The 18,037-nt window shown below is 30.5% G+C and overlaps 1 protein-coding gene and 1 non-coding gene across 2 annotated transcripts in view; one reads left to right on the plus strand and one right to left on the minus strand.

The window, feature by feature from the left end:
* The window catches only part of LOC129984030 (uncharacterized), a 127,899-nt gene that overhangs the window by 66,797 nt on the left and 43,065 nt on the right, over positions 1–18,037 (minus strand). The gene's annotated exons all lie outside the window — the stretch shown is intronic.
* Positions 11,547–11,630, plus strand: Trnal-uaa (transfer RNA leucine (anticodon UAA)). Its single transcript has one exon. It is a non-coding gene; the product is annotated as a tRNA-Leu (tRNA).

Raw genomic sequence — 18,037 nt, forward strand, 5'->3', positions numbered from 1 at the left:
TATGCTTATATTTCTTAGAAGTGCTGGGAAGAGGACCCAAATGATCAATATGGTATGTATGAAAGGGAGTATCGTCTTTGTCAAGTGGATGCAAAGTGCCATCTAATTTTCCACGTTTTCTGTTATTTAGAATGCATGTTACACAGTTGCGTATGCATCGTTCAATTTTCTCTTTCAAGTTCGGAATAAAGAATTCTTTGTTTAACATTTCCTGCGTGCGTTTTACTGCAAAATGGCCTCGTTCATGACAGGATTTAATAATGTTGGCCTGCATATCATCAGGTACGACAAATAAATCGATTCCGTCTAAGTTCTTATATAAAATGTTGTTCTTGACTATGTAGTTCTCGTAAGGTGCATTTTGAAGTAATGCTTTTATAGCTGTAATATGCTCATCTGTCTGTTGAGCTTTGAAAATTTGAAGATTGACACAGTCTTGAATGATCATGCAGCATGGGCTTCGGCTAAGAGCGTCGACATGAGTCATCTTTGAACCGGTTCGATGCTCTATTTCGTAGTCAAAATCCTGAAGGTATAATGCCCATCGCGAAATGCGGGAATTCATTTCTTTTTTATTTAACGTTTTGACGAATGCATTACAGTCAGTGATAATTTTAAAGTGTGATCCGAGGATGTAAATTCGGAATTTTTTAAGAGCTTTTACAATGGCGAGTACCTCCAGTTCATAGCTGGTGTATTTTCTTTCGCTGTCAGACGTTTTCTTGGACATATAATACACTGGATGGAATTTGTTATCATCTTTGGATTTTTGTAGTAGGACTGCCCCCAAGCCATCAATTGACGCGTCTGTATGAATTTCAATGGGACTGCCTTGATTAAAAATAGTTAAAACGGGTTTATCAGAAAGTAACTGTTTTAAGCGTAAAAACGCAGTTTTTTGCTGAGCTTGAAATAGAAAGGGGCTGTCCTTACGAAGAAGATCACTAAGTGGTTTTGCTATAGTAGAGTATGAGGGAATAAATTTTCTAAAGTATCCCGTAAGACCTAGAAAACGTTGTACGTCTTTTGCATTTTTTAACTCAGGATAATTAAGAACGGCTTTAGTTTTGGAGGGTGAAGGGAGCAATTTGCCGTGTTCTACTACGTGACCCAAAAATTCAATCTGACTATACAAAAATTGACATTTTTTAAAGTTTATATCTAGTCCATAATCGCGAGCTACTTTTAGAACAGTGTTAAGGCGTTCGAGAGCCTCAGATTCATTATTTGCGGGAATGACGATGTCATCCATATACAGGAGGACAATGCCTTTTGCAATAAGATCACGAAAAACGGCATTTATGTTTCGCATAAAGACAGGAGGACATGAACTTAAACCGAATGGCATATAACGGAATTGAAATTGACCTGTATTTGTGACGAAACTGGTGTAACAACGACTTTTTTCTTTTACCGGCACATGAAAAAATCCGTTACGCAAATCGAGAGTACTGAAAATTTTAGCATTTTGAAGACGATCTAAAATGTCATCAATTAATGGTAGTGGATAATGGTCTTTAACTAATTTACGATTTAATTTTCTATAATCTATACAGACTCTATGTTTTCCATCTTTCTTACGAACTACGACAACTTGACTAGCATAGGGTGAAGAACATGGTTCTATAGTTCCATTTTTTAACCACTCGTCTATCTGCGCATTTACTATATCACGTTCGGCAAAGGGTAAACGTCGAGGAGAGTGGAAAATTGGCTCATCGTCAGTAAGCGTTATATCAAGTGCGATGCTCGTGGTTTTAGTTTTGTTAGGTTTATAGGCTAACAAAATCTGTTCAACCTCATTGCGAGTTTGTTTAGAAATATTCGGACCTATATCAAACGTGGGAGTTTCGGCAGAAATAGCCATTATAAAACTGTCAGTTTCAACAGGATCATCAGATTTAGAAATTTTGGAAAATACAACACCGTCAGGTTTAATTGTCAAATTTGCCTGATTTATTACGTCGCAACCTATTATTAGGTCATAAGTAGTACAATTATTAGGTACCACAGAAATAAAAACAGGAAAACTTTGTCAATAATAATTTCAGATTCAAAGGAACCTATTATTTTAGTTTGGGAAAAACCGAATCCAGTTAGTGTCATCTTGTTATTCGTCAACGGCGGCGATCCTAGTTTAATCCATGCAGAATGTTTGAGAAGTGTCGAAAAACTACCAGTATCGACTAATCCGGAAAGTGTATTATTAAGAATAACAACCTCTTTATGCATATTCGACGGAGAATGCAATAAATATAAAGTGTTGACATTATCCCGTGGGGTAGAACTGTCATTCCGAGTAGTACGATGACAATCGGAAGATTTATGTCCGAAAAAATTACAAGAAAGACATTTAGGACCACGATTACGATTAGGGCAAGACTTTGCGATATGTCCAAAATCGTTACAGTTAAAACAACGCGTCTTACTGTTAGTCGGATTACTAAGATTCAATTTTGATTCTCTTTGTTGGACAGGGATTTTATGTATTGTATCACGTCTTTGGCCGTCATTAGCATATCTAGAATACGACATCTTTGAATTATTTGCGTTCATTGCACTTACGATAGTTTCGAAAATTCGTAATTTTTCTTTAAACTCAGAATAACATTTTGCACCATAAAGAATAATTTTATCAGAAGGAGAACCCTGTATCCCATTTATTGTGTATTGAATAACAGAACATTCATCAATAAGGGTTTCAGACTGATTCGCAATTTCACGCATGGCAATAAAATATTGCATAAAAGTTTCATTCGAGTGCATTTTACGTCTTTCTAGTTGTTTATGTATTTCAATAGAAGTTACTTTATCGGAAAATTCATTAATGAATGCACTTTTAAAAGCATGATAGGAATTTAGATTTCTTTGAGAGAATAAAGATTTAGCTGCGCCGGAAACTAATCTCTTTACAAAGATTAATTTTTGTTGTTCGCTTAAAGAAGGAAAAAGAGAAAAATTCTCTTCAACATCACAAAAAAATCTTTTAATCGAATAGGAATCATTTCCTGTGAAATTTCTACAACTACTACAGAGATCGCGTAATAAAAAACAAAACTGAAGGTTTATTTCATTCATCGTTTGTTTATTCGAGGGATCATTTTCGAGTGATTCCCTTTTGGCGCCAGTAATTAATGCCTGACTGTTATTTATTAATGTTTCGTCTGAAGTTACGGGGATGGGGAAGGAAGAATTATTACCCCCATTACTTGTTGAACTTTCGGTTTCAGAAATCTGTTGAGGAGATAAAGGTTTTTCTTCTGTTTCCGATAAAAAACTAATGTCTAGCGATTTCTGAAATTCATTTAAATTTGTTAGGGCTTTAAAAATATTTTCACACAAATTATCTTTGTTACTTTCGTTTACTTCTAAATGTAATAAATCAGAAACGGAGATAAAATCAGATAAAGAAAAAATCTTCAGCAATTCTTGTTTATGTTTTTCTACATCTAAATTTTCAAATCTTTCAAAATTTCTCATTCTTTTTCGAGAAGAATGGTCAAAATTACTGTAACCTAACACAGAGTTAAGCAATTTTACGGAATTAGTTTTTGCATATTTAAGGGAGTTAGCGATTAATTCACTATCGCCTAGTTTTAAAGACATTGTAATGAATTAAAACAGAACTAATGCACATTCACTCGGGATTAAAATTTAAAGGGAGAATGGAATAAAGTAACGTACTATACTATAAATTACAAACTTGGAAAAAAATTGCGCCTACCTGGTTGGGAGCAGTCGAATAATTCACTCTTAAAAGTTCTTTTTTTTTTTTAAAGCAGCCAGTATATGTCAGCACAGTTGCACAAGAACACGAAGTAATTGAACCTTTAACGTTTCCACTTGAATCATATCCATCCAAAACGTGCACTAACGTCCATTAAAATATCCACGGCAAAAATCCACTCTTATCAAAATTCTTAGCACAATTTGGCGGGATTTGCTAGGGGTATTCACGAGAAAGGCCGAGCCCCCAAAAATGTGGGAAAAGGCAACGACCAGCATTAATGTTTGAAATATATTTATTAAGATTAAAGTACAAAGGACAAAACATTACTACATAGAACATAAAAGATACATGAGCGTGAGCTACACGTCTTGCAGTCTCACTGCCCAACTCTCGTCTGCCAATAATGGCGGGAAAGCATCACGTGATTAATGACGTGACGCAACATGGCCAGCATGGCGCCATACAGGATACGGGATCTGTCAGCGCTTCCCACATATATATATATATATATATATATATATATATAGTTAGTAAATATACATGCCAAAGTATATAAATAATTTTGGCATGAATTTCGTATTTTTATTAAATCGATCGTGTGATCCTTGGCGATTTTATTGATGATTAATCTCCGACTAACGACAGGTACTTGAAAATCAAATTTGTGTTTAGACACATTGTTTTCAATTGATTAACACCTAACTTTGACATAGAACTACAATTGTAGTCACAAAATTACATATCGAATTTCATATGATGATGATGTCGTGTCCGCGTTACCACGAACAGGGGGTGCAGTAGCTTCTGAGGGTAAAGACCCCTGAGCACCCGATGGCAGAAGTCTGACTTCTAGCTTATATGTCTGACTTCTAGCAGAAGTCTGACTTCTAGCTTATCACACATTAGCTTGCACAACCCCTTTTTACAGGGGGGGGGGCACATTCACACACCTCACAGATAGAACACAGACTCGAACCCAGGTCAAGGGAAGACGCGCTACCCCTATGCCAGGACGCCGACCTGAATTTCATATATTTAAATCCTTGTGGTTTTGAATTAAACCCATTCATATGCTTGGGAAAATACAGACTAACAAACAATTAACTCCTTCACGAATTTAGTTCCCCATTTGATAAATATCTACACTTCATATGTTAAATCCGTGTACCAAATTTTATCTTTGTTTTGTGCTTAACGAGTTAACTTGTATTTGGACAGTCGGGCAAACAGACTTCTACTGACTGAATTCCTCACAAAATTTGATAGAAATTTACAAATTTGGTGTAAAGACAGACTGCATGTCATATTTCACCAATCTAGCTCAAAGCATTTTTTTAAGTTATCATTGTCATAAACAAATATACAAAATTTCAAAACATATGTTTCTCGAATTCCGAGAAATCTAAAACGTCAATATTTCGTGTCCGAATTCTTTGACGAATACAATAATTTCTCTATACTTCGTATAAGAGATAATAAGAAATCTATTCAGTGATTATAAAGGCAAATACTATTAATAAAAATTTGTTTAAACTTTAGCATTTAGAATTATATTTCAGAAGATATTGACTGATATGTCGAAATATATGTGATTGTCTTTGAGAGTTCTCCAAGATATTTCAGTTCTGTCCCTGATAAAGTCATTGTAAAGGATATTAGCTTTATATCTTTCTTCTATATTACACTTTCGCGCAAATCACTACTCAGATTTTTTTATTTAAACCCTTTTGAATTTGTTAATGTGTCAAAACTTCCTGAGCAAATTTCTTAAAACGACTTTAAAAACTTTCGAAAACATAATTGTTAATTATTGTGATACATCCTTATGATGCACTTTAGACGAAAGAGCAGTCCGCATTTAATGTCCGTAGTTCAACAATCTTTTCTAATACCAAAAGCGAAAATGTATGTGTATGGTCATTTGCATTTTACAGGTCAAGCCATTTGAATTAGTGCTATTAAATTTGGCCCAAATTTACTTTGGAGAGCTGAAAGGTGGATAGCGAAGCGATTTTTTTTTTTTTCGGAACTCAAGAAAAAAGTTAATTAATTTCTAAAAAAATGAAGCGAAATTTCGGTGGTTGTAGTGATAATTTCCGAAAGAATTATCGTGCTAAAATAATATTTATATCATCTTAAAATTTTAAAAAATCATCTTTTTAATGATATATTCAGTCCTCCCCCCCAAAAAAATTTAACAGTTTTTAAAAATATTTTTCAATACTTTTTTTGAAAAAGAACATTATATCTCAGAAAACTTTTTTAATCAAGAATTTTATTTTAATCTAAAACAGTTAAACAGCATTAATGATTTTATAGCTGACAAATATTAAATCTACTTTTCTTTTTCTATAAAATCTGAAGTATTAAGTAGTTTTAATTCGAGATTAAACTTGTCGTATATTTATTAAGAATAATACATGAGCTACTTAAGAGTTTTCATACTTCTAAAGCTGTAGATATCTTTAATTGAGCATATCAATTAAAATTGGTCATTATTTTAAAATTAACACAATTAACTTATTGGGTAACACAGTTACGGTTATAATTTATTATATACATTGCATATTCTTATAAACAATGCTATTATTATAATTATTAAATGCATGTTTATGTAAGTACTAAAACTTGCAAATATTACTTAAAATGCAAACGTTTTACGTTTGTTCATTTCATTTACTATAAAAGGACATGTTACGATGTGTTGTTTTGTAATTTGCCTGGATTTTATTATAGTTTTTAATTATTGATATTAAATGCAGGAACATTAATTACGCAACAATGTTTCATGAATTACTTAAAAATGAAACTCTAATATCCTTTGAAAAGGAAATTTCAAAAAATTTCACAAATTTCACATATTTAAGAAATTTTACAAATGGAAAAGTATCAATTTTAATGCCAGAAACTGAAATTTAAATAAAGAAATATTTACTGCCATGCAGAATTTAAGAAACGTTTTTAATTTAATTATACAGTATATAACTCTTTGATTTTAATTCTAAAAATTGAAATACATGGAACTGAAGGATGTAAAAAATCCATCTAAGTGCATTTTTTAAATAATTAATAATAAATTTTTTATTAAATTTGAGTCAATAATTAGTAATATAAAATTTAAATTGATTATTGAATTCTTTTTATATTAATATTGAGTTGAACATTTAACTGGGATATTATTTCACAGCAATATTCGACATGCGTTATATAAAGAAAGTGTGTTTCAAGAACTCGGATACCTTAATTCAACAATCGATGCAACAATAATTGAAAATTTAAAAAAAAATGAGTATAGGATATTGTACAATGAATTTACTTTTTTATGCTGAATAAAAAAAAAATTCAAAAATACTTGTTTGAAATTAAATAAAGACAACGAAATTAGAATGCTATAATTTAAAAAAATAAAAGTAAAAATATGGCACACAATTTCAATATCGAAAAATATTAAAAAATGTTATGAAATTTGTACTTTTTTCTTCTTCTTTGGATTTCATTGAACTTATATAACTGTATATACAAGTTGCTCTTTCAGTCAGTCATTATAAAATACTGTGCATTAATTAAATGATGCATTAGATAAATTTTACCATTTTGTCTATTAAAGTTCTTATATTGAACTAGCTTATAAGATAGAACTGAATTTCCAGCAAAGTATTCCATGTCAAACATAGTTTTAAAGGTTTTTTGTAAAAAACGATCAAAATCTGTTATTGCTACCGCCTACGTTATTCTGCATTTCTATTCAGTCTTCTAAAGATAACGAAAATATCCTATTAATAGTTTGTTATTTTATCCATGACGTCATTTTGACGTTTGACATCATGACGTCATTTTGACATTTGACGTATTTTATACATGACGAGTTATTATTATTTATGATTCTTGCTTTTGGAACTTTTATTTTTATCGAAATTTATTTCGAGTTCTTCTGATTATGTTTAATTTACAAAATTTTTGAGCGGTTTATTAGTATTTTCAAAACACTAAACATTCTTCTCTGTCTAATTGGAAGGTTTAATGAATAAAAATATGCTATTATGAGCTTCTTTATGTCAAATCCGATGCCTTAGTTCTTTATTGTTTACGTTCTAGATATTAAACTAGAATATCTAGTTACATCAAATATTATCCTCATGATTCATTTATATTAATAGGATATTCCTGCTTATGATTATTATTTAAAATCAGCGGAAGTGGTTGTTGTACCAACATTCAGTAATACACAAACAGAAACTAACTTCAAATTACTAAAAAACGCTGGATCATCAGATTCTTTTGACTCGTAAAATACGATAGGATCTTTTATCACAAGTGAACACGTTTAAATTAAGGGTAAATAATATCTTAATTACTTCAAAGATACTTTTACTCTTTCAAATGAAAAACTCGCATTTTGTATAACGAACACTCTTTATTCACATTATTTACAAGCAAGAATTAGAAGTTGTAGTTCTTTTTGCAGAAGAAGTGGAAGTGCTTTTCGTGACAGTGGTTTCCCCTAAACTTTCTCACTTACTTTCTAATAAAGGAATTATCCCCTACTCTACCCGCAAAAAATTGTGGATCTTGAGTAAACAAAAAACGCCTTGCATAACATTGGCATATAATATTTATGAAATATTAACATCTGGTGAGTATTTAGTACTTTTACTGAATCTATTAGGCAATTCTCGGCGAATTTTTTTGGTAATTAATTTTTGGCATGTGCTAAATAGTATCCGAAAATCAAATCTGTGTTTTAGACACATTTTTCCCTAATTGATTGAAATCGAAATTTGTTACAGAATTACAATTGTAATCGCAAAATCACGTACCAAATTTGATATATTTAAGTCACTGCGTTTTTGAGTTATCGCGTGTACATACTTTTGAAAGTACAGACTGATAGTCGATCAATCTCCAATAAGTTTCAAAATTTTATCCGTCAAGCTCAAAGCTTTTTTCAACTATCTTATAAAAAGACAGACAGACAAATGTTAAAAATGTGTTTTTCGAACTCAGAGTGGTTTATAAAAAAAAAATGTAATTTTTTTTTTTTTTTTTTTTACTTAAATGTCTTTTTTATTCCTCGATTTCTCGCCTCTGATAATAGGGCCCATCATACTTGCCTCGCTTATACAACCCCTAGTTACACCACTGCTATGATGTCACTGATCTCGATTCCATTATCAATGTTCATGCACTCAATAGAAAGTGTCTATAACGATTGTCTGAATTTTATGCATTAACAATTTTCTTGAAGGAATCACGGACATCAAGTTATGCATATAAGGTTTTATTAATTGAACTGTAACTAGTATCCCAACTGGTCGTTAAAAATAGCTAATTTTAACTGTTAAAAATAGCTAATTTTTAACAGTTTTTCGAAAATTAATGTTTAATATTTTGCATAAAACTATTTGAAAATGCGCATGCTTATATGTAAAAGAAATCATATTTATAATAGGAAATATTCGCGTATTTCGTTGAGGTGTCTTAGAAAATATATTCCACTTATAATCATGAAATCTGGTCTCAAATAATTGTTCATGGTGACTCAATACACTTCGAAATTGGAATTTTAAAATTTAATACAGAAAATTTTTTATTTTGCGTTTTGTATTATTTTGGAAGTTTGTTCACTTTTGTCCATAGAATCGCTTCTAATGTTTGTCGAGAGAAAGAAAAATCAGTATACTATTTAGGAGAACAAATAATTTCCGATCTAAATAATTTATTTTATATCTCTGATATAATTAACTGAGTTGGAGAAATTTTTAAAAAATAAGTTATATCCTCAAAAAAAATTTTAGAATTAAAAATAAAAATGATGCCTTCAATACTCTGATTTTGTTAAGTTTTTCAAATTTGTTTGAAATCAATATTTCAATCATTCTATCTAATTCAAAACAAGATCGATTACAATAACTTTATTTATTTATTTTTGATTATTTATTCTCCTGGTGAATTGAAAAAAATTTCTTCGCTGACATTTGGTAAAAAGAGTGGAATTTCACTTTTTCGTTAATTTCGCAAATCGCCTAATTAGAAAAACGAAAAATCAAATTTTTTTTTTTTTAAACTAATATAACTTCCAATAGATCGTTTACAGCAAACCTTTTATTTCAATGTCTCTCTCTCTCTCTTTATTTTTTTAAGAATGTCTTCATCTTCAGTTATTTGTTTCAATTTTTATCGTCTGTTGTTTACCAAACGAAATCGTTGTAACAAAGAAAAAGAAGTTTGCAAAATAAATATTATTTTTTTTTCTCTTTTTTTCGTTTTATTTCCTTATGTTATCGTGGTCTTGATATAACTGGCATTTATCAAGTCTCGGGCAATGCCATGCGAATTATGCTAGGAAGAGTTTTTTCTTTTTCTTTTCTTTTTCCCCGACAGAAATTAATAGTTTTTAATTATCTCTATTAAAAACGAGTCTGTGAATTGAATTTCTACCGAAAACAAGACTAATTTCTTTTATTACCTAATAAATACATTATCTTTGACTTGATGCTATGAATAAATAATACAATTGGTGAAAGTAAAGAAAATAAAAATTATTAATTTTAAATTCTATGACGAGATAATACAATAGATAAAAACATTGGAAATAAAAAAAATTATTAATTTTGAGCAATTAATTTTCAATACTGGTCTTAGAATTTGTATACCGAATTGAAATTTTGTTTCTGAACTTCAATTCTTTCATGAATAATTTAAAAATATGAACGGTGAGCTTCTATTGAAAAAAAAATTCGATTCAAACACTAGTCTGAAATTTGATAACATGATAATATTTTAGGCGTGATCCATCTATCCTTATTTTATTTTTTTAATTTATCCTCAATTCTGTAGCAACTATAATTCTAACACAAGACATATACTTAAATTTGGTAAAAATTTACTGTACGGTCACCCTTGGCGACTTTTTCAAAATCTCGCCACTAAAGACAAAAAACGTGGTCGAACGAAAATTAAATAATGGCGGCTATATTCTGTTGTCCAATAGGGTTACTGCAATTACTTTTTAGGTCAGATAGGGGTTGCCATATAAAAAGATTTATCGCCAATATAAAAAAATCGCGCCAAGGGTGACCGTACAGTAAATCTGATCAGCCTAATCAGCCAGCATTTTCCTAATAAATATTTTTATTGCTTTGAAAAATAATTTTACTTTAAAATTTATAAGGAAATTATGTATTAGTCTAAGAAAACGTGAAATAATACGGAAAATTTCGACTTCTTTGAATATCAGGTTGCCTGAAAAATTTTAAATCCGCTACTTCTTAAATTTTAAAGGTGCGATTTTTTTCAAAGAAAAAAAAAGGGGGGAGAATTGAAAAGTTAAAGCAAAGAAAGAAAACCCTACTTATAATTTCCACAAAAGTTTGATGTTATATTTTTTACACTAGATGGCAGCAGGGATTTACTGTTTTGCGATCGTCAAATTGACTTAATTATGTCTACCTCTCACTCTGCTTTCAACTTTCAGTTTCAATTTTTTTCCCTATGTCTTAATGATTTTCTAAATCTTTCATCCATTATAATCAGTTTAATTTAATTTTATAGTTTATTATAAAAAGTTTCATCCATTCAAAAATCTTTTATTTTGTAATAAATTGTCCGATTTATTTTCAGTTTGAAAATTAGATTGCTACGGAAATAATAATTAAGAGATCATTTTTTCATAGAAAATCCTCTTGAAAATGCATAAAATGAAAACAGTTATATAAATTCTTTTTCAAATGTAAAATTTAAAATAAATCAGTGAAATGGCATTCAAAATAAAGAACAGGTGCCACGTTTAAACTTTTTTCCCCCTTCGTTAAACGTAGTCAGGATGGCCGAGCGGTCTAAGGCGCCAGATTTAAGCTCTGGTTCTCGAAAGAGAGCGTGGGTTCGAACCCCACTCCTGACAAACGCTGAATTTTTTTTTTTTTTTCCCCGAATGTTTGAACTTAAATTTTAGGATTTCTGTTTGCATGATCCGATAAACCATGCACCTGATTATATGAAGTCTTATTTTTTTTATATTAAACGAAACAAAGTTATTGGGAAAAGATAGCAAGTTTAAAATCGTCTTTTTAACTATGAAATATAATTATTCCAACTGAAATTCTATATCTGCGGATTTTCTTTAAGCTAATTGGAGACTGAGAAAATAAATGATACTTTATCTATCTATGGGACACAAATTTCCTAAAATATTTAAAAATCATTTTTTTTTACTAAGAAAGTAAACAACTTAAATAAACGCACATTTAAAAAAAAATTGACAAATATGCTTATAGATAGTAGGTAGATTAAATAAATATATAATTTAATCAGAAATATATCAATTAAAAATAAATATATATTTTTTTTACAGATATTTTACAAGACTTTAATTGGATATTTTATAAAAATCAATCTAAAATTCAATGTTTTTTAGCAATAATTTCGAAGCCTATTATTTCCGAAAACCCATTTTTACACCAGTTAAAAATTCAAAAAATAAAAATTTTTGTTTTTGCACAATTTTTTTCTTTAATTTTGATAAATTTTTAAAAATGTTTGAGCATATTTCTCTTACATTTTTTTGTTTTGTTTTTAGTTACTGCGTTTATATTATTAGTTATTGCGTTTTACAGTTACTGCGTTTAAACGCATATTTTGTGCATACTATCGTTGCCTTAATGAAGAAAAAGGTTTTTTGAATATTATAGTGACAGACGATTTAAGTTTCAAACATTATCGTACTAAAATGTTTCGAATTAAAATATTGAATCTATTTCTCTCTTTTTTAACTTATTCTTCAAGTTACTTTTCCCAACATAATTTTTTTTTTAAATTTTTTTATTTTCTCGTATAACTTCTATAGAGAAAGTATAGTAATCGTCAATAAATTCGAATTCGAGATTTTGACGAATCTAAATGATTTAAACGTCCCTAAGTTCGAAAAACACATTTTTGCAAAACGCTAGTCTGTCTGTGTGATAAAGAGAACTAAAAAAAACTTTGAGCTAGACAGTTAAAATTTTGTATGCAGTTTTTACACCAAATTTGTAGATTTCTATCAAATTTTGAGCAAAATCTGTAGAGATGAAGTCTGTCTCCCTTGCTCTTTGAATATAAGTTTACACTATAAGTACAAACCAAAAAGAGCTAGATAACAGATCAATTGCACATATTAAACATCTATAATCCAGATACTGTCTAAATTTGAGCCAAAACCGTCGGCGGGTTGACTGTCTGTCTATTTGCGCTTTCAGAAACACATGTAAACGCAATCATTCAAAAAACGCATTTACTTAAATATATCAAATTAGGGCACGGGGTTTTGTGACTACCACTGCAGCTTTATGTCAAATCTTTGTTTCAATCGACTGAAAAAAAAAAAAACCCGTCTAAAGCACAAATTCGATTTTCAGATGCTATTAACGGCTTGCCAGGGATTAATCGCTAAAAAATTAGCCAATGACGACACAATAGATTGAGTAAAAATGCCAAATTCACGCTAAAATTTAATATTTCATAACTATTGTACGCCAGTGCCATGCAAAGCGTTCTCTGGTACGGCAGGTTCATTAGAGCATGAGAACACTTTTTGGAGAGACATATCTTACTGGTTGTCTGTAGTGGTACGTACGTTTAAATTTATATAAATTATTATTTTGGGAACTGAAAAATAGTTAGAACAGTTTTAGTAATATATAGTTAGAAAAGTAAAGTTTGGTTTCAAATTTATTGAAAAAGAATTGCACTTAAGCTTAGAGTCATTATCTATTTCATAAACCGGTGATTAAGCTTGTATTTCTGTTATGTCTTTAAACAATACGGTATCATTTAGGATAAACATGAAATCTAAAATCATTTTATCTCTTCCTAAGATTAGAACCTAATAACACATGTCTTATCTGCCTTAATAACCTAATAACACATACTTTAGAAAAATTATTTCCTAAGTCATATCCTTTAAACATGCATAAAAATTAATATGCCAGAATTAATTTTTTTAAGTGCATTGCATTTTAATTTAACCTCTTTTCTTAAATTTTTTTCATACGAGTAGGGAGCGTTAGTACTTGCCAACTCCCACGAAGGTTACGGACGCCCTTCCAAGCTAAGCTCGTTTCTCACACTCACGCTCTTTCACTAAGCTCGTTTTCTAAAACTCACTTTCTCCCTGTGCATCCAAGCATAATTACAGAAGGAAAAAAAAGTGGTGGAGGAGCATAATTGTTTTGCTTTAACTTCAATCAGTAGATAACAAAATTTATTGATCTTGGGGACGATACCCCCTCCCTCGATATTATAAATTTTTTGAAGGCAAATCAGTAATTTTCACACTTTTTAAAAAAATATTTTGCCTTTTCGTCTTTTTATTTCTTAATTCTAACTTTTTTGAAGAGTAATGGTGTCACAAAAACGAAATAATATCAAGGAACAAAAATAAAATTATGAAAAGAAGGGACGGTAAATAAGAATTTAAAGATAAGAGAATCCTAAAAACAGTTATTTAAATTTCTTGGTAAATAATTTGTGGTATGCCATCTTAGCACAATTATATTCTTTAAAAAAAAGGCAATCTTATGGATAAAAAAAAAATACTAAATTAATTTCCGTTTAATATTTTCCCCTTAATCAAAGCAGGATAAAGTTTGCTGGTTTAGAAAAGGCTTTTCGCTCGAGAGAAAAGGATAGCAAATATAAATTATCTAAGTATCAATAAAAAGATTATTTATTAAGAAGTTATTGGTAAATATCAATAAAAAGGAAAATTCATATCAAAATTTATTTGTTACCTAGACAATTATCAAATGAACAAACCAGTGGTATTTGTCGTGAAATTCTGAAGTAAAATCAATCATCTCTTCAATTCTTGATTGAAGGAAAAATTTAAACGTAACAACTATTTCAAGTTTTTAGATTCAACACTTCCAAGGTTCCACTTAGGAGCCATCATTCATGATGTTTAACACCCTACTTTGTTTCTTTCACTGCTGTGTAATTAATTAGATGACACTGCTGATTTTATTCAACTAAGAATCTATTCATCTCTGAGTTGATTATCGCTTTTATATTATTTTTTGTATCGAATTATAATATCCATGAGTGACTCAATGTTTTATGTCACGCGGTTAAAAGAAAAGATAATTCATAGCACGAGTGATTTCGAGGTATTAATTTTAAGTCGAGAAATTAAAGAGCAGTTAATGATAATTTTGAATATTGCTTACAAGGCATAAAGTTGTAGGTTGTATAAAAATTATTTAAAATAATGAATATAAAAAAATCGAGTCATTTTGCAGAACTATTGATATTAATTTAAAAATAAAGTACTTCGTTCATTTATTTCCTAAAGGCGGAAAAATTTACAAGATATTTTTACATGTATATAAATGAAATGCAGATTCAACCAGTTGGAGTAGTCTCCTCAAAACTTTCTCGCATACTCTCCAATAAACTTGCCAGAGAATACATTGAATGCCACTGGCTTATAATAGTTACAAAAAAGTTAAACCTTTGCCGTGAATTTAGTATTTTTATTACATCTATTGTGTAATCCTAGGCGAATTTTTTAATGCAATTAATTCCTGAAATGCTGTTCATAGTATCCGCATAGAATTTGCGCTTTAGACACGTTTTTTTCAACCGATTGGAATAAAAGATTTGACACAAAATTGCACTTTAGTCACAAAATCTCTTATCAAATTTGATAGTTTTAAGTCATTGCAATTTTGAATTGTCGCTTTTACATATTTCTGAAAGTACATAATGGTAGACATTTAACTCCTTGTTTCGTCTTGCACAAAATTTATAGGCTTCTACACTTTAGATGTTAAATCTGCGCACCAAATCTTACATATCTAGCCCTCTTCGCATTGTTGCTATCTTGTTAACTTACATTCTAGCAGTCGGGCAAACGAATTTCCTCAGAACAAATTTTACTCAAAATTTGATAGAAATCTGAAAATTTGGTTTCAAACGTCTAGCTCAAAGTGTTTTTGAGTTATTTTTGTCACAAACAGACGGACATTTTTCAAAAATGTGTTTCCCGAACTCAGGAAGGTTTAAAATGTGAAGATTCGTCAAAATCTCGAGATCGAATTTTTGACGATTACAATACTTTCTCTGTACTACGTATACGAGAAAGAAAAGAAAAAAAAAACTTTATAGTAATTAGGAAAAATCAAGTTCTTTTCTTTCTCGAGGGAATAAAGACTATTGGCCTTTCTTTCTCTCTCTCTCTCTTTAACGACTTTTGAGTACTTAATGCATTTTTTTTTTTTATTTTTCTTTATCATAAATATTGCGTTTGATAGTTCATAATACGATGAACACTTCATTTTATTATCATTGTTTCTTTTTTTAATTTATGTAAAGCATAAATATAAGCGAGTATGTTTGCTTGTTTACTAAAGTTTTATTAAGCTTCAATTACATATTGATTCCTTCTCATTTTTGTTCTAACAACAAAATAGTTATTAAAATTATATAACGCATCTTGTATTAACACATATGTCTCTTTGAAAACTGTAAACATTTGTAACTGTAACTGTAAACTGTAAACATTTGTAACTGTAACTGTAAACTGTAAACATTTGTAACTGTAACTGTAAACTGTAAACATTTGTAAACACTGTACACATTTGCAAGTTTCTATAAAATAAATTTAGGTTAAAAATATTTCTAGAAGAAAACAAAGTAACTGAAATTTGTCCATTCATTTCTTTAATTTTCAATAATTATGTGCTCAAGATATCACTGTATAATTCTGTAATTATATTCATTACAATTATTGAATTGTTCGGAAGATATGCTTGAACAATTTTAAGTAAAATTGGCAGTCAAAAAACTCTGTCTGCAAGTTATACATACATTTTATATCAATGTGATTTTTAAAGGATTGTAAGCACTTTATCCCATAAAAATAAGAGAAAAATCTTCCCTCTTCCTTTAACATCTTTATCCCTTTTGAAATCTACTGAAACGCCCCCGCCCCCTATATATAACTCACTTCAATATCCCAAACAACCACTAAGCAATCAATTTTATTCCCCCCAGAAGAGAAGGGGTGTGATAAAATAATTTACATGAATTATGCTGCGGTCACGAAAAATTCCCCTCCAAATACATCAAAATAAATCGCCCAATGAACAAAGACGAGATAAGTTACTGATTTTTTTTTGTCAGCTTTTTCACAACTGGCTCTTATGTCTGTAACATACGTTATCGACTGATTGAAGCTTTTAAGTTGTGTTAACACACGATTAAACAGCAGTTCGTCAAAAGATTTCGCGGGCAATATGTTGAGGCATAAAGAATGGCACAGATTGCAAATGTCCCATTACTTTGCACAGCACTTGTTCGAGCTGTGGGAAAGACACTGTTTTATAGCCTAAAAACGTGTGCCACTCGCTGAACGGACTGGCATCGAGTGAGTCAGGAATACGAGCTGTAAATGATGAAATCTGTTTTTATTCTCATACCGAAGCTATTAAAAGAACTTGTAACAAATAGCTATTTCCGCTGTCTACTTTTGGATTCTTAGTTTATTCGTATATATATATATATATATATAGGGATTTGCTAGGGGTATTCACGAGAAAGGCCGAGCCCCCAAAAATGTGGGGAAAGGCAACGACCAGCATTAATATTTGAAATATATTTATTAAGATTAAAGGAGAAAAAATAAAAAATTACTACATGGAACATAAAAGATACATGAGCGTGAGCTGCACGTCTTGAAGTCTCACTGCCCAACTCTCGTCTGCCAATAATGGCGGGAAAGCATCATGTGATTAATGACGTGATGCAACATGGCCAGCATGGCGCCATACAGGATACGGGATGTGTCAGCGCTTCCCACACACACACACACACACACACACACACACACACACACACACACACATATATATATATATATATACAGGGTGTCCCAAAATTTATTGTCCAAACTTTAAAAATAGGTAAAATTAATATAAGGAAGCATTTTTTGTACAGCAATGTGGGATCAGAAATGGAAAATTTCGGCAGAAAAAAAAAACCAAATGAAAAGAAATAACATTACAGTAATTGCTCAAATGTGCCACCAGCAGCATCGATACAGGTCTGGTATTGTCTAGCAAGTGATTGGTATATTCTTTGAAAGGTACCTGGTATTTCATGAATAGTTGCAGCAGCAACTGAAAATTTTTAAAGTGAGATTCTCATCAGAGTCCACTGGAGTCTCATAGACACTGTATTTTTCTGCTTTGCTTGTACTTACTTACACTTACTTGTTCAGCACACACTTTTCATTTCCGAACCCATATTGCTGTACAAAAATTGCTTCTTTAT

The sequence above is a fragment of the Argiope bruennichi genome, chromosome 9, assembly GCF_947563725.1.
Source record: "Argiope bruennichi chromosome 9, qqArgBrue1.1, whole genome shotgun sequence".
Lineage (NCBI taxonomy): Eukaryota > Metazoa > Arthropoda > Arachnida > Araneae > Araneidae > Argiope > Argiope bruennichi.